At 32.1% G+C, this 18,096-nt stretch overlaps 1 long non-coding RNA gene across 2 annotated transcripts; it reads right to left on the reverse strand.

The window, feature by feature from the left end:
- Positions 1-2,051: 2,051 nt before the first annotated feature.
- LOC139502114 (uncharacterized) lies at positions 2,052-17,424 on the reverse strand. 2 transcript variants are annotated; one of them, XR_011658728.1, is made up of 3 exons: positions 17,220-17,424; positions 5,190-5,267; positions 2,052-2,502 (listed from the first exon to the last, which is right to left on the reverse strand). It is a non-coding gene; the product is annotated as an uncharacterized lncRNA (long non-coding RNA). The 2 variants fall into 2 exon arrangements; XR_011658727.1 differs by lacking the exon at positions 17,220-17,424 and adding an exon at positions 5,826-6,083 and having other exon boundaries at positions 2,053-2,502.
- Positions 17,425-18,096: the final 672 nt, after the last annotated feature.

Consider the following 18,096-nt stretch of genomic DNA (forward strand, 5'->3'; position numbering starts at 1 on the left):
TTTACAAAAACAGTAACACATCCCCATATAAAGTTTTTACAAAAACAGTTAAAACTTCCCAAATTAAAAACTTTACAAAAACAGTAAAACATCCCAATTTAAAATTTTTACAAAAACAGTTAAACATCCCCTTTTAATTTTTTTTACAAAAACAGTTACACATCCCCCATATAAAATTTTTACAAAACAGTTAAACATCCCCATGTAAAAACAGTTAAAACTTCCCAAATTAAAAACTTAACAAAAACAGTCAAACATCCCCCTTTTAAAATTTTTACAAAAACAGTTTAACATCCCCATTTAAATTTGTTTACAAAAAAAATAAAACATCCCCATATAAAGTTTTACAAAACAGTTAAACATCCCCATGTAAAAACTTTACTACAAAAACAGTTAAAACTTCCCCATTTAAAAAACTTTCCAAAAACAGTCATACATCCCCATTTAAAAAACTTAACAAAAACAGTCAAACTTCCCCATTTGAAAAACTTAACAAAAACAGTCAAACAACCCCATTTAAAATTTTTAAAAAACCAGTTAAACATCCCCTTTTAATTTTTTTTACAAAAACAGTTACACATCCCCATATAAAATTTTTACAAAACAGTTAAACATCCCCATGTAAAAACTTTACAAAAACAGTTAAAACTTCCCCATTTAAAGAACTTTCCAAAAACAGTCAAACATCCCCATTTAAAAAACTTAACAAAAACAGTCAAACATCCCCATTTAAAAAACTTAACAAAAACAGTTTGCACCAGTATTAGCGGTTACTTGGTACATATGGTGAGACGTGGATTGAATATTTTTTTTCGGTCAAACTGAGCCTCCTCACTCTCAATTTCTGGATGCATTGTGGTACATATGGTAGGGGACGTTACTATACCTAAATGGGAGGTATAGTATCTGTGAACCCCAAACACAGAGTGCGGCTTAACTTCCCATATGTATTCACAAGTATCCAATGCTTACCATGTTTTTCATGTCAGTCACTGAAAATAATTTTTTATGTAACAACTGAAGCAATTCAATAATATTAGTATAATAATATGTAAGTTTTTTTCTTGGTCTATAATAGTAAAGTTTTACTAACCAGTCCATTATCACTGAACTAGTACATAATTTTGTTTCGGGGCCCACTGAAGCACGCCTCTGATGGTTGGGCGAATTGCTGGAAGATCCATTGGTGGCCTTCTGCTGTTTTCTGCTCGTTGGTCGGGTTGTCTCTTTGACACATTCCCCATTTCGATTCTCAATTTTATTCTCAAAGGTTTTGGAAAGTATGGGAAACTCAACAATACAGCTCAACCAGAAATACAGGAAGATGTCAAAACAGTCTTTAGCAGTAAACTATCATAACTTATAAATGGTATTCAAATGTTATAATCTATTATTAAATCATTATCGTTGATCTGTGGTCTTTAGAGACACGCTATATAGTAATGTCTCATTGGCTATCCTAACACATCTTCTTATTGGCTGAGCGGACAACTGTAGTTTTTTGTGTTGCTTACAAATTTGATTACATTTCATACAATATATAAAATGGAAATGGAGAATATGTATGCAATAAAGTTTCTCAGTTTATTCTTTAGAATGATTGTCAGAAACTCCTGTTCTTACAACAATATTTATGACTTCCTTAAAACTAAACAAATGAAACAAGTGTGGCATTAACTCCAGTAAATCATCCTTAAAACTAAACAAATGAAACAAGTGTGGCATTAACTCCAGTAAATCATCCTTAAAACTAAACAAATGAAACAAGTGTGGCATTAACTCCAGTAAATCATTAATACTAAACAAATGAAACAAGTGTGGCATTAACTCCGGTAAATCATTAAAACTAAACAAATGAAACAAGTGTGGCATTAACTCCAGTAAATCATTAAAACTAAACAAATGAAACAAGTGTGGCATTAACTCCAGTAAATCAATCTATTCAACACAGATTCAAAGTGTTAAAACATCTTATAGAATCTATGAGATAAAGGAAGGATACATATATATATATCTATCCAAAGGTCTATTTGTGTGGTATGTCTCTAAGCACATCAATCAAGAATCAGTATATAAGAATTATGTAACAAGTGGCATGAAAAAAAACCCAACTTTTTCTAACATTTCTGTTTTTTTCTTTAATAGATTAAAGGTTGCAACTATAAAAAAAAGTATTGAGAAAATTCTTCATTTCATACACAGAAAATAATCTATAAAACAAATTCTCTTCTAATCACAAGAAGAAAGTAAAATTAAGATATTCATGTCTTTAAATGCACACACATTTTTGTTTGTAACATCTGATTCTTTGCCTTGTAAGTCTTCATATGATAAATGTCATACAAATGCTAGTCAGATACATCCACTCTTTGTAATAACAATCAAATATGAATTATTGTCACATGATTCAGTGCTGTACTAAGACCATTTATTCAAAGGTGAACTCTTTGCTGCTGTGATTCCTCTTCAAACAATAACTTGCCCTGAACTTCTCTCTACATACTGAAAAATAAAAAAAACAAGATTCATATACCTAAATTATGCTACTGGTTGGAGTTAATTAAATCATCCTAAAACCAAACATTCATATGCAAAATTAAGGTCAGTTGAATATTTAAATTGGTAAATGAAAATGATTGTCGTTGCTTTATGTCTGCCATATTTGTGTTTTTTGTAAAATTTAACCCAAGGTTATTTTCTGTTCATCCTGTGGAAAAGTCTAACCCTTTGTTTAATCCTTGGTTAAATTATTTAGATTTTAACCTTGCTTCAGACCTCTGTTCAAATTTTAACCACAGGATAGTTGGTCTAAAAATATGATTCCCTTTTATTACAAGATTGGAAAGGTCTCTTTATGTTTTAAATACAACATTTTCTCTGTTTCTACGATCATTGGTAATCAAAAACTAATTATTACATCTTACAGTCCTTTTCTGCATCTACCTATAAGACATTTTCAAATCAACATTTCATTTACCATGTCATATTCTATATTAATAAACAAATTGATGCAGCAAAATTAAACATATTTAAGAAAGATAATGTTTTTATCTATATTATCAAACAGTTTACTATCAATGCTTCTTTTCAAACAACAGATGCTCTCTGTCATGTGCATGTCCTATTTAGAGAACTTGGACACTGATAAGTGTATAGTCTTTTAAAAGAAATAATATTTATTGGCCAAACAGTTTTCCAGGAGAAGAGAAAAGTATTTGTAATTTTTATTTTCATCAAAATGAACATTCACTAAAAATTTAGCCTTTGGTTACTTAACCAAGGGTTTATTAAAAGTTGAACAAAGTTTGCATACCTAATATCATTGACTTAACATACCCCATGGAAATCAGATAAACCAATGCTTATACAACTGCATACCAAATACCATTAACCTACAACTAGTGGTTCACCATAAACTGACCTAATCACAAACTAATACATGTAAAATAAGCAAAAGTTTCAAAGAAGATAGACCACGACTGAGGGGGCTGGGCCAAATATATCCCATGGAAATGACCTACAACTAGTGGTTCCCCATAAACTGACCTAATCACAAACTAATACATGTAAAATAAGCAAAAGTTCCTTGATGAAAATTTCAGGGACTGAATTTTCGGCTCTCCCTTGACACCATTTGCGAGTATGGTCTTAAGGAAACGATGCTAGTCTGTCGGAAGGGGATGATAAATGGCTGGCCCGTGTTAAAAGAGAGCCATATCTCTTGCACATTAAAGACACCCTTGTAGATTTCGAAAAAGAGCAGGCTTATGCCGCTACAAGGCAGCACTCGCACCCGCAAAGTGGAAAGGGATTAATATAAGTTGAAAAACTTGTTTCCCAATCCACTATAAATAAATATGTTTAAACTAATACATGTACATGTAAAATAAGTAAAAGTTTCTAAGTACATAGACCATAACAGAGGGCGCTGGGCCAAATATACCCCATGGAAATGAGATAAGCCAATACTTATACAACTGCATACCAAATACCATTAACCTACAACTAGTGGTTCCCCATAAACAGACCTAATCACAAACTAATACATTGTTTTTACTATGGTCGGGTTGTTGTCTCTTTGACACATTCCCCATTTCCATTCTCAATTTTATGTAAAATAAGCAAAAGTTTCAAAGTAGATAGACCATGACTGAAGGGGCTGGGCCAAATATATACCCCATGAAAATGTGATAAGCCAATGCTTATACAACTACATATCAAATACCATTGACCTACAACTAGTGGTTCCCCATAAACTGACAAAATCACAAACTAATACATTGTTTTTTCTATGGTGGGGTTGTTGTCTCTTTGACACATTCTCCATTTCCATTCTCAATTTTATGTAAAATAAGCAAAAGTTTCAAAGTAGATTACCATGACTGAAGGGGCTGGATCAAATATATACCCCATGAAAATGCGATAAGCCAATGCTTATACAACTACATATCAAATACCATTGACCTACAACTAGTGGTTCTCAATAAACTGACATAATCACAAACTAGTACATGTAAGATAAGAAAAAGTTTCAAAGTCAATAGACCATAAATGAGGGGGTAAAGCCAAATAATCTCCATGGAAATGAGATATGCCAATGATAATTCAACTGCATACAAAATATGATTGACCTGCCACTTGTGGTTTACCATAAACTGACCAAATCACAAACTAATACATTGTTGACGCCTGAAACAGCATACCTATGTCTAGCTTTTTGGCTCTGTTAAGGTGTGGCAAAAAAATTCACATTCTTAATATCTTATTTTATGAACACTCAACCCACAAGGTCTACATTGAATTGATTGTGTGTATTCAAAACCTGTTTAATCTACTGTAAATTCAGAAATTATTGCAATGTTTTTATTATTGCGAAAAATGCAACATGCAGGGTTATAATCTCAATAGTTTAAACTTGCATTCTGAAATAATTTATATGAATTAAACAGGATTTTTTCTCAATATCGCAAAAATTAAAATTGCATTTTAGTCTAATAAAATGACAAAATCACAATAATAAATACACGCCATAATTTGTAAATTTACAGCACATGTAAACATTGATTTTTTACTACCAACATTTGTCAAAGTTATGCTTATAAATTTTAAGCATTGAAACAAGAAAAGGGTACATAATCCTTAAATAGACAAACACATACTAAATAAATAAATGAAAACACTGATCTTACCATGCATATTGTACAAACAAATCCATCTCCTATTATTCAGTAACATCACCAGATCATTAAAACATCAACATTCTGGTCCTGTACAAAATATAAATATAACCTACATAAGTCAAATGAACTAATTCAAAATTATATCTGCATAGTATTCACAAACATTAAGTATAATTCAAAGACTTTATTTTGGACCTTTTGTAAAAATGATATAGCTACTATTAAGTGTCTGTTTGCGATGCGCCGAAGTATAGTCATCAATGTGCTGATGGATCGTCGTACGATGTAGATGTAGATTCTAAATGTATTGTACCAATACATGTATCATTTAATCTATGATATCATTTCTCATGGAAATACTTCTTTAAAACAATATATCTATCATTCATTCACAAACATTCTGACTTAAAAAAAACCCACATCTTCTCTCTAATTCAAACATGAGACTTAAAGCTTCTATAACACAACTATAGGAAAACTGTGCAAATATTTTTAAGACTTCGATTGAAATAAGTCACTAAACTATTTCTAATTGGATTTAGAAATAGTTCAATTGTGGCTGCTGTATATTTTTGCTATATATATACAACTCTACTACATTTGCATGTTTCTAGAGATTCCTATCAATAAGCTGAGAAAACTGACCTTATGGTTTTTTTTAAATCAATTTAAGCTGTCCACTAAATATGAATACAAATTATGTCATAGAACAGCATTAAACACCATTCAGTTCAAAGTAAATCCTATTCTAACTAAACAATAGATTATTTCCCTCCAAAATAGACATGTGACTCAATTAACCAATCATCATACAGAACAGAGTTTTCATAACACAAAATAGTAAAACCTAGAGAGTTAATTAAAACTTAACTATCAAAACTCACTGAGCCATGACGAATTCTTACAATAAATATAACCACTGATGCATGACTAGAAACTACTCAATAAATACTAAAAATAAAAATTTATCAAACTCATCAGGTAAATAATAAATTATATCAAAATCTAATACAGAAATAAAAATAATAAAAATTGCAAGTTACCACATATAAACCATGTAGAGATTGATTGGTTGTTGTTTGATTAACGTTCAGTGGCAAGCATTTCATGCATATTAAGGACGCAGACAAATTATCAATCAATCCAATCAAAATTGGACCAACTACAATGGGAAAGAGGTAGTGCCAATTAATAATTACATTAGATGTATGTTTCATTATAATACGTTATTCTGATTGGCTAACTGCACATCACCTGTTATTCCTTAAGCAATTGCATTACACAATAAAACTTATCATTCATGATAACAGATGTCCCACAATAAAGTGCACGTGAATTAAATAAAAAAATGATAAGATTTGTGTTTTCATGATCCTAGCTAAAAAATGTAATTATAAGGGAGCTACCATTTGATTTTTATGGGGGGGCTAGGATGAAATTTGAAAAAAATAGGCAGGACAGGAGTTTTGAGTAAAAAAAAAAGGCAGGATGAGACACTTGCAAAAAAAAAAAGTCAGGACGACAATTTAGGTAAAAAAAAGTCAGGATAAACTAAAAAAAAAAAGGCAGGACCGAACAGAGTGAAAAATAAAAAGGCAGGACAGAGATTACAGCTAAAAAAAAATGCAGGACAAAATTTTTCATCCTAGCCCCCCCATAAAAATCAAATGGTAGCTCCCTAAGTATTGAATGCTTCTTTTTGTAACTTCATAGGGTTGTAAAAGTGTTGACCCCGCGCACATTTTCAGAATGAAGCACTTCTAGCTGCGCTTCAAACAAAATGTACTTAGGTCAATGCTTTTTCACCCCAATGAAGTTAAAAAAAGAAGCATTTGAAACAGAAGCATTCAATTCTTAAATAATCATGTTGAATTTGCAAATCTAAGCAGTTTAGGTATAGGGCCATTTACCCTTTGAATTTATTCAAATATACTATTGCCATCATTACCAATTTAGGTAGGGCTTATTCCAATTTGAATTCATGTAATACAACACTATCATAGCCAGAAATTAGTAGTGGTTTTGCTAATTAATATTCATAATATGTAAATGAGAATTGTACCACGTGATAGTACTTTGAACTGGACTGGCTTGATAGGTTTGATATCATTAAAATCTTTAAAACATGGATATTATAAGTTGCCTGTCACAGAGTCCTTATATACAATCACTTTGATATTTCCGTAAAGTTGTCAGGCGGTCAAAATTAAAACAATGAACGCGAATTTAGTGAATTTTTCGTGCTTTCGTGAGTTTATTCTTCTTGAAATAGTGACATTTTAATTTTACGTGGTAACCTAGAGTTCAACGACTACACATACAAGGTTTGGACTTGCTTATTCTTTGGAAATTCAAGTTTCATATTTCACCCCGGCAACCTGTTTTTGTAATGACCTTGTAAGCCAATTTTCAACACGAAGTTTGCAAATTTGACGTTTCAGCCATTTTAGCCTGTATTTTACACTGAAAATTGCAACAGGGGTATACATCCTACAATCACAAAGAGCCAAATATAACTCTAATGCAGTGGACCCAACATGTCAATTATGCAAAAATGGAGAAGAAACATTATCCCATTTCCTGCTTACTTGTGTAACTCTAGATGCTGTAAGAAAACCCATATTGGAAAAAATAGTGAGAACTGCTGGTAGAATTTTCTCTGAGAGCAACAGACTCAATAACATTGAACTACTCCGATTGATTTGCGATCCTTACAACTATTGCAAAAATAACAGTGATCAAATATTTGATAATATATCAAAAATTCTTGAACCTCAATGTAGGAAAATGTTACACCTACTCCATACAACAAGATATAGACTTCTCGGTCTGGATACTAAACAACTCAAAAAGAGGAGGAAAGTTTAAGACTATTAGTTAATTATATATAATTGTATATAATTAAAGTGTTATGTAAGTGACTCAGCATAAGACAGTCCAAATTATCACTTCTTATTTAGATAATTTTAGATTTTAAAATTGCCTATTGCGTATAGTATAAATTGACATTTGTGTATATAATATTCCGGTGGATGGAACCATTATTTGTGTGATAATTATATATATATTCGTGGTGGTGGATGTCACTCCAGCTATAATTGGAGGTGTGCCTTGACTGGCAGAATTTATTATATCTGTATCTGTAATCGTAATTCTGCCAATCAAGGCACACCTCCATTCACACAGAGGAAAATGTCAATACGCAATATAACACAATACAACGCGCATCACTTCATATATTAAAATTTTCCGCCACCTCAAGAATTTATGTTACATACACAAAATAAAACATTAGAAAAAACTTTGATAGAAATAAAACTAAAATGTTCTTTGAATACAAAAACAACTCATTCTGGGACCATGTGTGCCCGAAATGTACTTGCAAGGCCAATCTTACTAAACTACACTATTAAGCAATTAGAAGTTAGATTTTCTACTGCCTTGCTTATCTATATTAGCTAATAAAGCATAGCGTTTGTTATGCATATTATAAAGCAACTGTCTACACAGGGGTTCCAAAATATTACTGGTTTCCTCAAAAACAGCTCTGTTTGCATTAATGTCTACATAACAGAACGGATTGATGATTAGTTGGATAAGATCGATTGGAAACGAAGTTGCAACTTTGGCTAGGATCAGGCTTCCATTATCTAAGATCTTTGACAAAAGTGGTATTCTTGTCTCTTCTAACTTTTCACACAATAGAATAAAATGTTCCACCGTTTCATCCGCTTTACCACAGAGTTTACAAGTTGGACTTATAAAGGTATTCTTTGAAAATGATGCCTTGTGGGTTTGTAGGATATAGTTCCCAGTTGAAATTTTAAGACGTACAGGAATTTTTCTGATGTCCTTTAGATTTGCATTAACTGATATAGCTAAAGGATGTACAGATCCAATATTATATTTATGGTCCATAAATTTAAGAGTTGAGTAACCTTTTGACTCATCAGTAATTTTAGATGTCCAATAGTCATGAATTTTGGATTTAACTAGCTTTTTCCATTGGAATTTTGATAACGGATTGGTTAAATAAGCATATAAGTCATTAATTTCATATTTTAAACATAATTCCTTGACTTCAATAAACCAGCTGCAACTATTATGAGATTTTATCTGTAACTGTCTTTCGGCTATCCGCCATTCAATTGAATCACAATTCGCTCTAGATATGTTTCCAAAAAGATTGATAGCTTTGACGTGGATTTCAGCTTCTATAGGGAGTAAACCAGATAAAGTATAAACTGCAGAATCTGCTACGTTAGAATTTAAAGACAGAATTTGTTTGATCCATTTTTTATATTGAATAGATATATTATTTAGTATTTTTCCTTTAGGTAATAAAATTTCCAAACCATAAGTTAATATTGGCAGAATATATGTTCTTATCAATGCTATTGAAGTTTTACTATCTAGACCATTCTCTCCATGGAGGCCTGTACCCATTAAACTGTACATTGCTCTACGTGCTTTCTTTATATTTTCATTTACTGTCGATTCAGCAGAATTTTTGTCAGATTTTTGAATTCCTATGTGTGAGGCGTTCGAAACAATTGGCATGTTTTTTCCATTTAATTTCCAAAATCCATCTTCAATTTCATAAAATTTGCGGCATGTTTTTACTGGAATAATAACGCTTTTTGTAGGCTGTAATAAATACCCTTCTCTTTTGCTAAAATCCAAAGCAATGTTAATCATGGTTTGTAATTCTAGAGGGTTGTTGGAGACAAGTGCTACATCGTCAGCACATGTAGGAGCACAACAATTTATGTTCCCTACTCTTCCACCAAGACCTGATGTACTTAAAATGTTAAGCAGAGGATTAATGTAGATTTTATATAAGTCAGCGCTGAATGCACCTCCTTGACGGACCCCTTGATCAATAGTGAACATCTCTTTTGACATTATATTATTCCATTTGATAAGAGAAGATGCATTTACATATAGATTATTTAGTAATAGTATGGATTGTTCCGTGAAGTCTATCTGGAACATACGACGGATCAAATTAGCATGTACCACAACATCGAAAGCTGACTTGCCATCTAATAAGGCTATGTAGACTGGAAGTTTAAGGTCTTTGCTTTCCCTTTCAAATTCTTCTATAAAAAGTTCACAAATCAGTGGAGACGTGCCCTCAGTGAATCCTTTTTGAAGAGGGTTTTGTGAAATTATAATTTTTGGATTTTCTCTTTCTTTCAATATTTTTTCTATAATTTTTGAGTATGTTGGAGTTATAGTAATTCCTCTATAATTTTTGGCATTTTTTACATCCCCTTTATTTTTGAACACAGGAAATAAAGTTCCGATTTTCAGTAAATCCGGTATGTAGCAGAATTTAAAGCAGATATTCAACAGATGTTGTAAATGTTGTAATAAAGATTCGCTTCCATGGATAAAATGTTCAGCTGTTAAACCATAAAAATCCTCAGCTTTGTTTGTATTGAGTTTTGAGACAGCTCTTTTTATCTCTTCAGTAGAAATTTCCTGATGAATATATGTATCTTTACATTTGTTAATAATATGGGTAGCTTCTTTTTCAATTGAATTTAGATAATTAGTGTCAAAAGAGTTATTGTTGGACTTTTTTGCTAGGTCACCAAAATGTTTATTCCAGCCCTTCATTACATTTTCGGGAGATTGGAAAATTTCTTCATCAACAGTTAGTTCCTCAATAAAGCGTGAAAGTCTACCTCTTTGTTTTTTTATAAGGCTGTAGAAAAGTGCCGGATCGTTATACCCTGCATCAATGATTTTCTGCCGTTCTTGTATTCTCTGTAGTGCAGTTTCTATTCTGCATTGTTTACGAAGAGAGGAAGTTGTGATTTTCTTCTGAATAGTAAGAGGATGGTTGGGGTCAGGTGGACGACCATTTTGTTTCCACTGAAAGAATGCTATTTTTTTCTCTGATATTGCTTGAGAGATATTTTCAGTCATAATTTGTAATTTCTTCTTCCGTATCTTTTTTTTCTTTTTGGGAGCAACAGCCAAAGTAGCTTTAGTAAGAGTATGGTTGAGAGTCTGAAAAGCTTGATCCAGTTCATTAGGGTTCATTGGATCGACTTTTAATAGAGCTATGCCTTCTTCAACTAGAATTTTATATCTATCTCTATCTATATTGTTCCATTTGACCTTATGGTGGGTAGTCACCTGTGTTTGACTTACGGAATTAATGCAGGGAAATTTATATTTGAGTTGTAGTAGAATTGGAAGATGATCCGAGACGTTTGAAATAATGTCAGGTTTTTCAATATTTATTATGAAATCTTTAAATTTCTCTTGGTAAAGTATATAATCAATTGCAGAAGATGATATGCCACTGGTATGTGTATAGGTAATTCCAACTTCTGTAGTAGACAAGTTATGGTCTGACATGAAATCAAGTATATAATTTTTTCTATTAGAGTTATTTTCTTTAAAAATATTTTCATTAAAATCTCCACCAATAATTATCTGGTGAGTGGTTTTATAAACCTCCATGATCTCATGTAATTGGTCAATACATTCATAAAGTTCATTTAGATGGTTATCTGACGATTTGCAAGGAAGATAAATAGAAATAAATAAAAGTTTCTGATTTCCAGACAACTCAATACACTGTATTCTCTCATTTCCAATTGGTAAAGTTGTAACAAGTTTGTCAAGATTCTTTTTCCACAATATAGCTACACCTCCATAGCCACGAGGCATATGAAGAGGTTGAATAGGATCATTAGAATCAACTGCTTTACCCGTTCCAGTAAAATCACTATGTAGTTCTTGTAATAGATTTAGTTGGCAGTCATATAGCCAGTGTTCTTGGAGAAGAAATATATCAATTTTGCTTTCCAACTCATTAAATAGTGGACCACATGTCAATATGTTTTTGCAGTTAAAATCTAAAATTCTCAGAGTAGAGTTGCTACGTACATCTTTATCTTTATTTACACAATGTACATTTATACAGTCATTTTTAAAATCTAAAACATCGTATTCAATAATTCCATCACTGCTTGTATTCATTTGTTCAGTAAGTAACGTGTCGATGTTTATGACAACATTTTGTGCCTTTCGAATTGGAACAGTTCCTTGTATAAAAAATCCTGCTCCGATTTGTCTTGTGAATAATATAGAGGTTGACCTATTCTTGAACCGTGAAGTATTGGAGAAGTTTTATCTTTCTCTTCTGGAGTGTTCGTTATAGAGGAAGACGAAGAATTATGAAATCTTGCAGTAGATGTTTTTTCTCTACAATTTGCCTCTGTATTACTAGCAGAATTAGCAGAAAGTTGAGTCGGAGTAAGTGAGATTAAATTAGAAAAACAAACATGATTTTCTGCAGAATGCCGATTATGAGAATGATGAAAGGTTTCTGGGGGGACGTTGTGGTAAGTCCCACCATTGCCCCACCAGTTACCTTGGGTATAATTATCTGGAGTACTTGTTTCCGGGTAGTAACTCTTGTGGATATTGTCCTGATAATTATTCCAGTTGTGAGAGTGTGGATAGCACGGATCATGACTATCAGTAGGGACGTTGTGGTAAGTCCCACCATTGCCCCACTGATAATGTGATGTACTATTATAATTAGTGGCTGGAATATTGTAATCTCTGGAATAGTGAGTGTTGTATGGGTAGCTCGGAAAATGTGGATTTGCATAGACAATGTTGTGTTGGACGGAACTAGTTGGAGCACTATTGCGATAATTTGCATATTCAACGTTGTGTTGGACGGAGCTAGTTGGAGCACTATTGACATGTGTAGATTTCTCTTGTAGAGGACTATCTGTATCCAAGGATTGGAGAAGACTAAGTTCCCGATCAACTTTTTTTAGGACGTACTCGGTTACTCTTTCATGTATACCTCTGATGAGATCTTCAGCTGGCTGTTTTTGTTTATGGTTGTCAGTTGTCTTACTATCCATGTGGGCTTGATTCTTCACAGAGTTATCTAAACATTGATTTAGGGTTTTAAGAGATTGTTCTAGTTCTAGGTTTCTACTTTCTGCTTTGAATAGTCTATCTAAAATACTTGACTTGTCATTTGATTTGTCATTTAATATAGCTTCTTTAATCTTTAATTGTTCTTCTTTTTTCTTTAACTTTTGCTCTAGAAGTTTAAAGTCTTTGGCCGAAATTTCTTTACCCTGATCTTTTTTACTTGTTTCTTTTGAATTTGTAACATGATGATTGTGAGGCATAGGAATATCCGGAATGGAAGGATTGGCAGTTTTAGGTACTGCAGACGTGTTGGTACATGCTAATTCAATGTTGTTGTGATTACTCTTAGCTACATGGCTATTAGATTCAATAGATTTGCATGTGGTTTGAACAACAGTTTCTAGATCTGAAAAGGATGTTGATAAGTCTTTAGTATTGAGATTGGGTAACTGTGTGTTGAGACAATCCGAATGGTTTGAAGATTTTGTAGATAATGGATGTCCATCTTGAGATTGATCAATAATGTCCTGTACCAAGATAGAATTTGTAGAGGTATGGAGTTTGTAAACTGTTTCTAATGTATTTGAACTGGACCTCTGATCTAACAAGCCAGCACAAGTGTAACAGGAATTTGTATTGGTATCAAGACAGCTGTTATGACATACTAAATTGCACTCTGGACAGATATTTTCTGTATCATTTAGGGCTTCATCACATACAGAGCATTGTATAAGGTTCTCCTCTATAAGTATGGCTCTTGCACTAGTAATATGTCTTACTTCTGACTGGATGCTATTTCCATATGTTTTTAGATGTGTTTCAGGACTAGTAGTACAAGTTATATGGGATTGGTGGTACTTTAACACAGAAGGGACGTTGTGGTAAGTCCCACCATTGCCCCTCTGTGTGTCAAGTATATTTACCTTTGTACTGTCACAACTTTTACATTGATATGTTTTATCATTCTTTTCGATGGAGGAAATATCTTCTACAGACAACTTGTCACATTTATAATGAACCCAGTGATTGTTATGACACAATACTGCCCTAGATTTGCAGTTCCTATTGCACTTAATACAACGTTCCTCATTTGAACTTTTTGTAGATTTGTTCTCAGGTAAGCCAGGATTCGGTGTTGCTGATTTTTTAAGACAATCTAGTGCCTCAATTAATTTTGATGCTAGGTTTTTATTCAGGAGGTCAGTGTTTATATTTGCACCATTGATTTGCGTATTAGACATGATCTTGTGTATGTGTTCAATATCTCTATAGAACAATTTGTCCACATTTTTCCCATTGATTAGTAAGTTGCATTTTGTTAGGTATGCATTGATTGTGTAACTATCAGTTGGATTGTCAAAAATATGGTAGGTATATTGAACATTATTTCCTCCTTTGTCTGTTGCTATGGTTTTGCGGTAATCATGAAACTTGAAAGAAGGATCGTTAAAATATTGCTCCAGAGCATGTATGAACAGTTCAAAAGATAAGGTGTCCATTTTGATAGTAACGCCACCGCCAGTATAGACATACTCTATTACAGATCTTTTAGTACTTTCAAGCTTTTTCTTCAGTGATTTTTCTATATTGAGAGTGTAGTTATTGTTGTAACTATTTTGAGGAAGTGTATGTACACTAACCAAGTTGGTTTTCTGTATGTTATCAACTTTATACGGTTGGATATTCATCATGAAAATTCTAAATACTTATGATGTAAATGGTAAGAAAGTTGCAATATTCAATATAAATATTATATGTCCATCAAAATATTTATTGCGATTACTGTAAGGACGTTGTGGTAAGCCCCACCATCGCCTTATACAGTTTTATAATAAAAGTGGAATATAAATTTGTTGTATATTAAAATTTAAAAGAACTAAATTATCTATAATAATATTTTTTTTTTTTTTATTTTCTTTTACCAACAGTCCAATTTAATTCTGTGAGCTAATTTACGAAGCCATACTCTGGCTAACGCACTTTTTGGATGAATGCCATCAAGGTATAAGTTAAAATTGTACAAGTCTCTACCATGCCTGTGTGTGTTTTTCGAGTTACAGGAAATTGGATGATATATGTCGGCTGAGAAGCTTGGAGATCTTGACGAGTGATCGTTGTTTAAGGCTCTTATCTGGTCATTTACAACTAGAATTTGCTTGATTAATGTATTGTCGTCTGCTTTAAATCTGTTGGGATCAGGGTGATCATGAAGACGGTTCCAAATGTATATAGAAAATATAGGGATTTCTAGAAATGTGACTTTACATCCAGGATATTCAGCTAGAAGGGTTGCAAATTCTTTTAAATTGTTTATAAGTTGTGATGCTGCTTCCTCAGGGTTATGTTTTAATGTGATAATCTTATCACAACGACTATAATCTGTGAAGTCGCATGTACCTAGCCACACGTACAGGGAAATATTATCGAGATGTCCAATTTTAGACGCTAAGTTGTCTTTTAGCCAAGCAAGACCGCTTGTTGAAGTTTGACCTGACTTAAACCACCATTTGATATCTATCTCGGGAGACAGTTTACATTCACTTTGTAAATATCTTGCTTTGCTGTCGGACAACACAACTGGTACAAGTCTAGACGGACCAATAGGCGGATTGAAAGTTTTTTTGAGATATTTTTCTAGCTTATGCTCAGTCATTTGTGTTTCAATTTAGTACAATATTTGCCAGGTACTAATGTTCTTCCGTATACCCTAGTAGACAGTTGCTTTTCCTTATAATTTTAAAAGCTTAATAAATAATGACAGCTGGAAGCACTAGTGAAGAAGCAGAGTCATGTATTAACTTTATTAATGCAAAAAGTTTAGGTCTATTTGTTTTAGTAAATATATATTTATTTTTATTTAATAATGGATAAGATGTATATAAGAATAATAACTGCTAGTATATTAGTCTTTAGTAGATAATAGATATGATGAAAAGGTTATACAAGGGTGTTAAATGTTTAGTGAGAAGATCACACTAGGTCAGACAATAATTTAATTTATCTGAACTTAAGACTATATTTAAATTATATATAATTATGTATGTACTCCTGAAATGAAATTTAATTGGCAAATAAGATGATAAATATGAAGGAAAACTATACAAGGGTGTTAAGTGTTTAGTCAAGAAATCCCACTTGAACAGACAATAAACTAATTTATCTGAACTTGAGACTGTATTTAAAATATATGAATTTGTATGTACTCCTGAAATAAAATTAATTCAAATTAATTCAATTGGCAAATAATATAATAACTATGGGGATATAAAAATAAATAAAAAAAAAAAAAAAATATATCAAACGCACGTGGCCAGAAAAAAAAAATGTAAAATCGGTCAAGTGCACTTAAAATAATAAAATTTTAAAGGAAATATGCGTAGGATAATATGTAATATAAGCAAATGGAATGAACTTATTACTTATTAAGTAATTTTAAGGGCACACATGGCTGCAGTATTAACTTTTGTAAAAGCCCGCCATTTTGAATGATTGGCGCGTCAGGTAAAATTTGTTTTTTGTTGGAAAAATTGGAAATGTGATCAATTAATTGCAATTTTCTTTTTAAGTAAGTGATAAATATGTATTGTATGCGTATTCCTGCACTTTCAGCCCAATAAGATGTTTAGGTACTCTGTAAAAGGTAAAAATTGTCGCACGATATAAAAACACATCCACCACCTTATACAGATTACAGATTACTGCAATGTTAAAAGCCTCTCGCTTCGATTTTTAAAATAGCTCAGGAACCTGTATTTTTGCAACAACATTCATTATGTTTCGTTTAAATGGTGTATATTGTTGTGTATATTCATTTTCTGCCCCGGCAACCTGTCTATCACTTAAATTAAAATTAAAACAGACATTTTTTCAAAATTCCCTATAATTTTAATGTAATTTCCGTGACCCATATCCGATTTCTTTAGTATAATATTCAAATAAGCAAAGTTGATTTCTGGATATGTTGCAAACTTTACCAATTTACTTTAATAGGCAGGACCTTTAAATTCACCATTGCAAACAAACCAATCAAACAAACCTGAATTTCAAAAGGCTTATCATATAACCATTTGCTAGTAGATATTTGTATAAAGAAACTACAGTATTAACTCACAATCTCACAATAAAGACTATTTGAGGTATCTAACTCACAATAAAAGGCTATTTGAGGTATCAAGCTACAACCACTAAATATGTCAAATATAGCACGTGTACCACATGGCATGGATCCTGTTTTTGTGTTTCCTTCTGGGGATGAATTGGTGCAGGGGAATGAAACAAAGGCCGTGTTCACATTGAACTAAACTCGGTGTTGTGTTAGTGTAACTCACACATATAAAACTAAACATAATTACGTGCGAACTTCCCATTGATAAAACTCAATGTTTACATGTAGTTTAAATCATGTTTTGTCTACATGCAGTCGTTAGTCGATGTAGGCCTTGTGTACATTAAGTATACACGAAACTAGACATTCAGAACTCAGTTAATTTTCCCATGTCAAATGATATTTTAAAAAAAAAAAAATTTATCCTGAGGATAATTTGTCCCGGTAATTTTTTTTTTCAACAGTAGTAATGCGACTATATTTCTACCTTGCTTTTAAATTCATATGTGTACTGAGATCTGAAAACAACTCACTTTTACATGTATTTCACTAACCTTATTTAATCATGATATTATTTTCACAATTACGATCTTTGAAATTACTTCTGGTTTTCTCCCCTATGTTTCATAATAATTTTCTTTTTAAAAGGATGATATTGACTTGAATATTTCAGGAAATTTTTTCAAGGATAATTTGTGAAATTATTTCCCATTATAATACATTTTTTTTAACAATTTAGCTTTTATTATTTCAAATACACTATTATCGTTTCATAGTATTTTTAAAGCATAAGTTTTTTCTAATAACTATTCATTAAGTTAACTACCCAGATAGAATTTAATGGCAAATGAAAAAATATCCCAGGGAAATCTTTTCCTCCGGATAAAAAAA

This window comes from Mytilus edulis, chromosome 13 (assembly GCF_963676685.1).
Source record: "Mytilus edulis chromosome 13, xbMytEdul2.2, whole genome shotgun sequence".
Taxonomy (NCBI): Eukaryota; Metazoa; Mollusca; class Bivalvia; order Mytilida; family Mytilidae; genus Mytilus; species Mytilus edulis.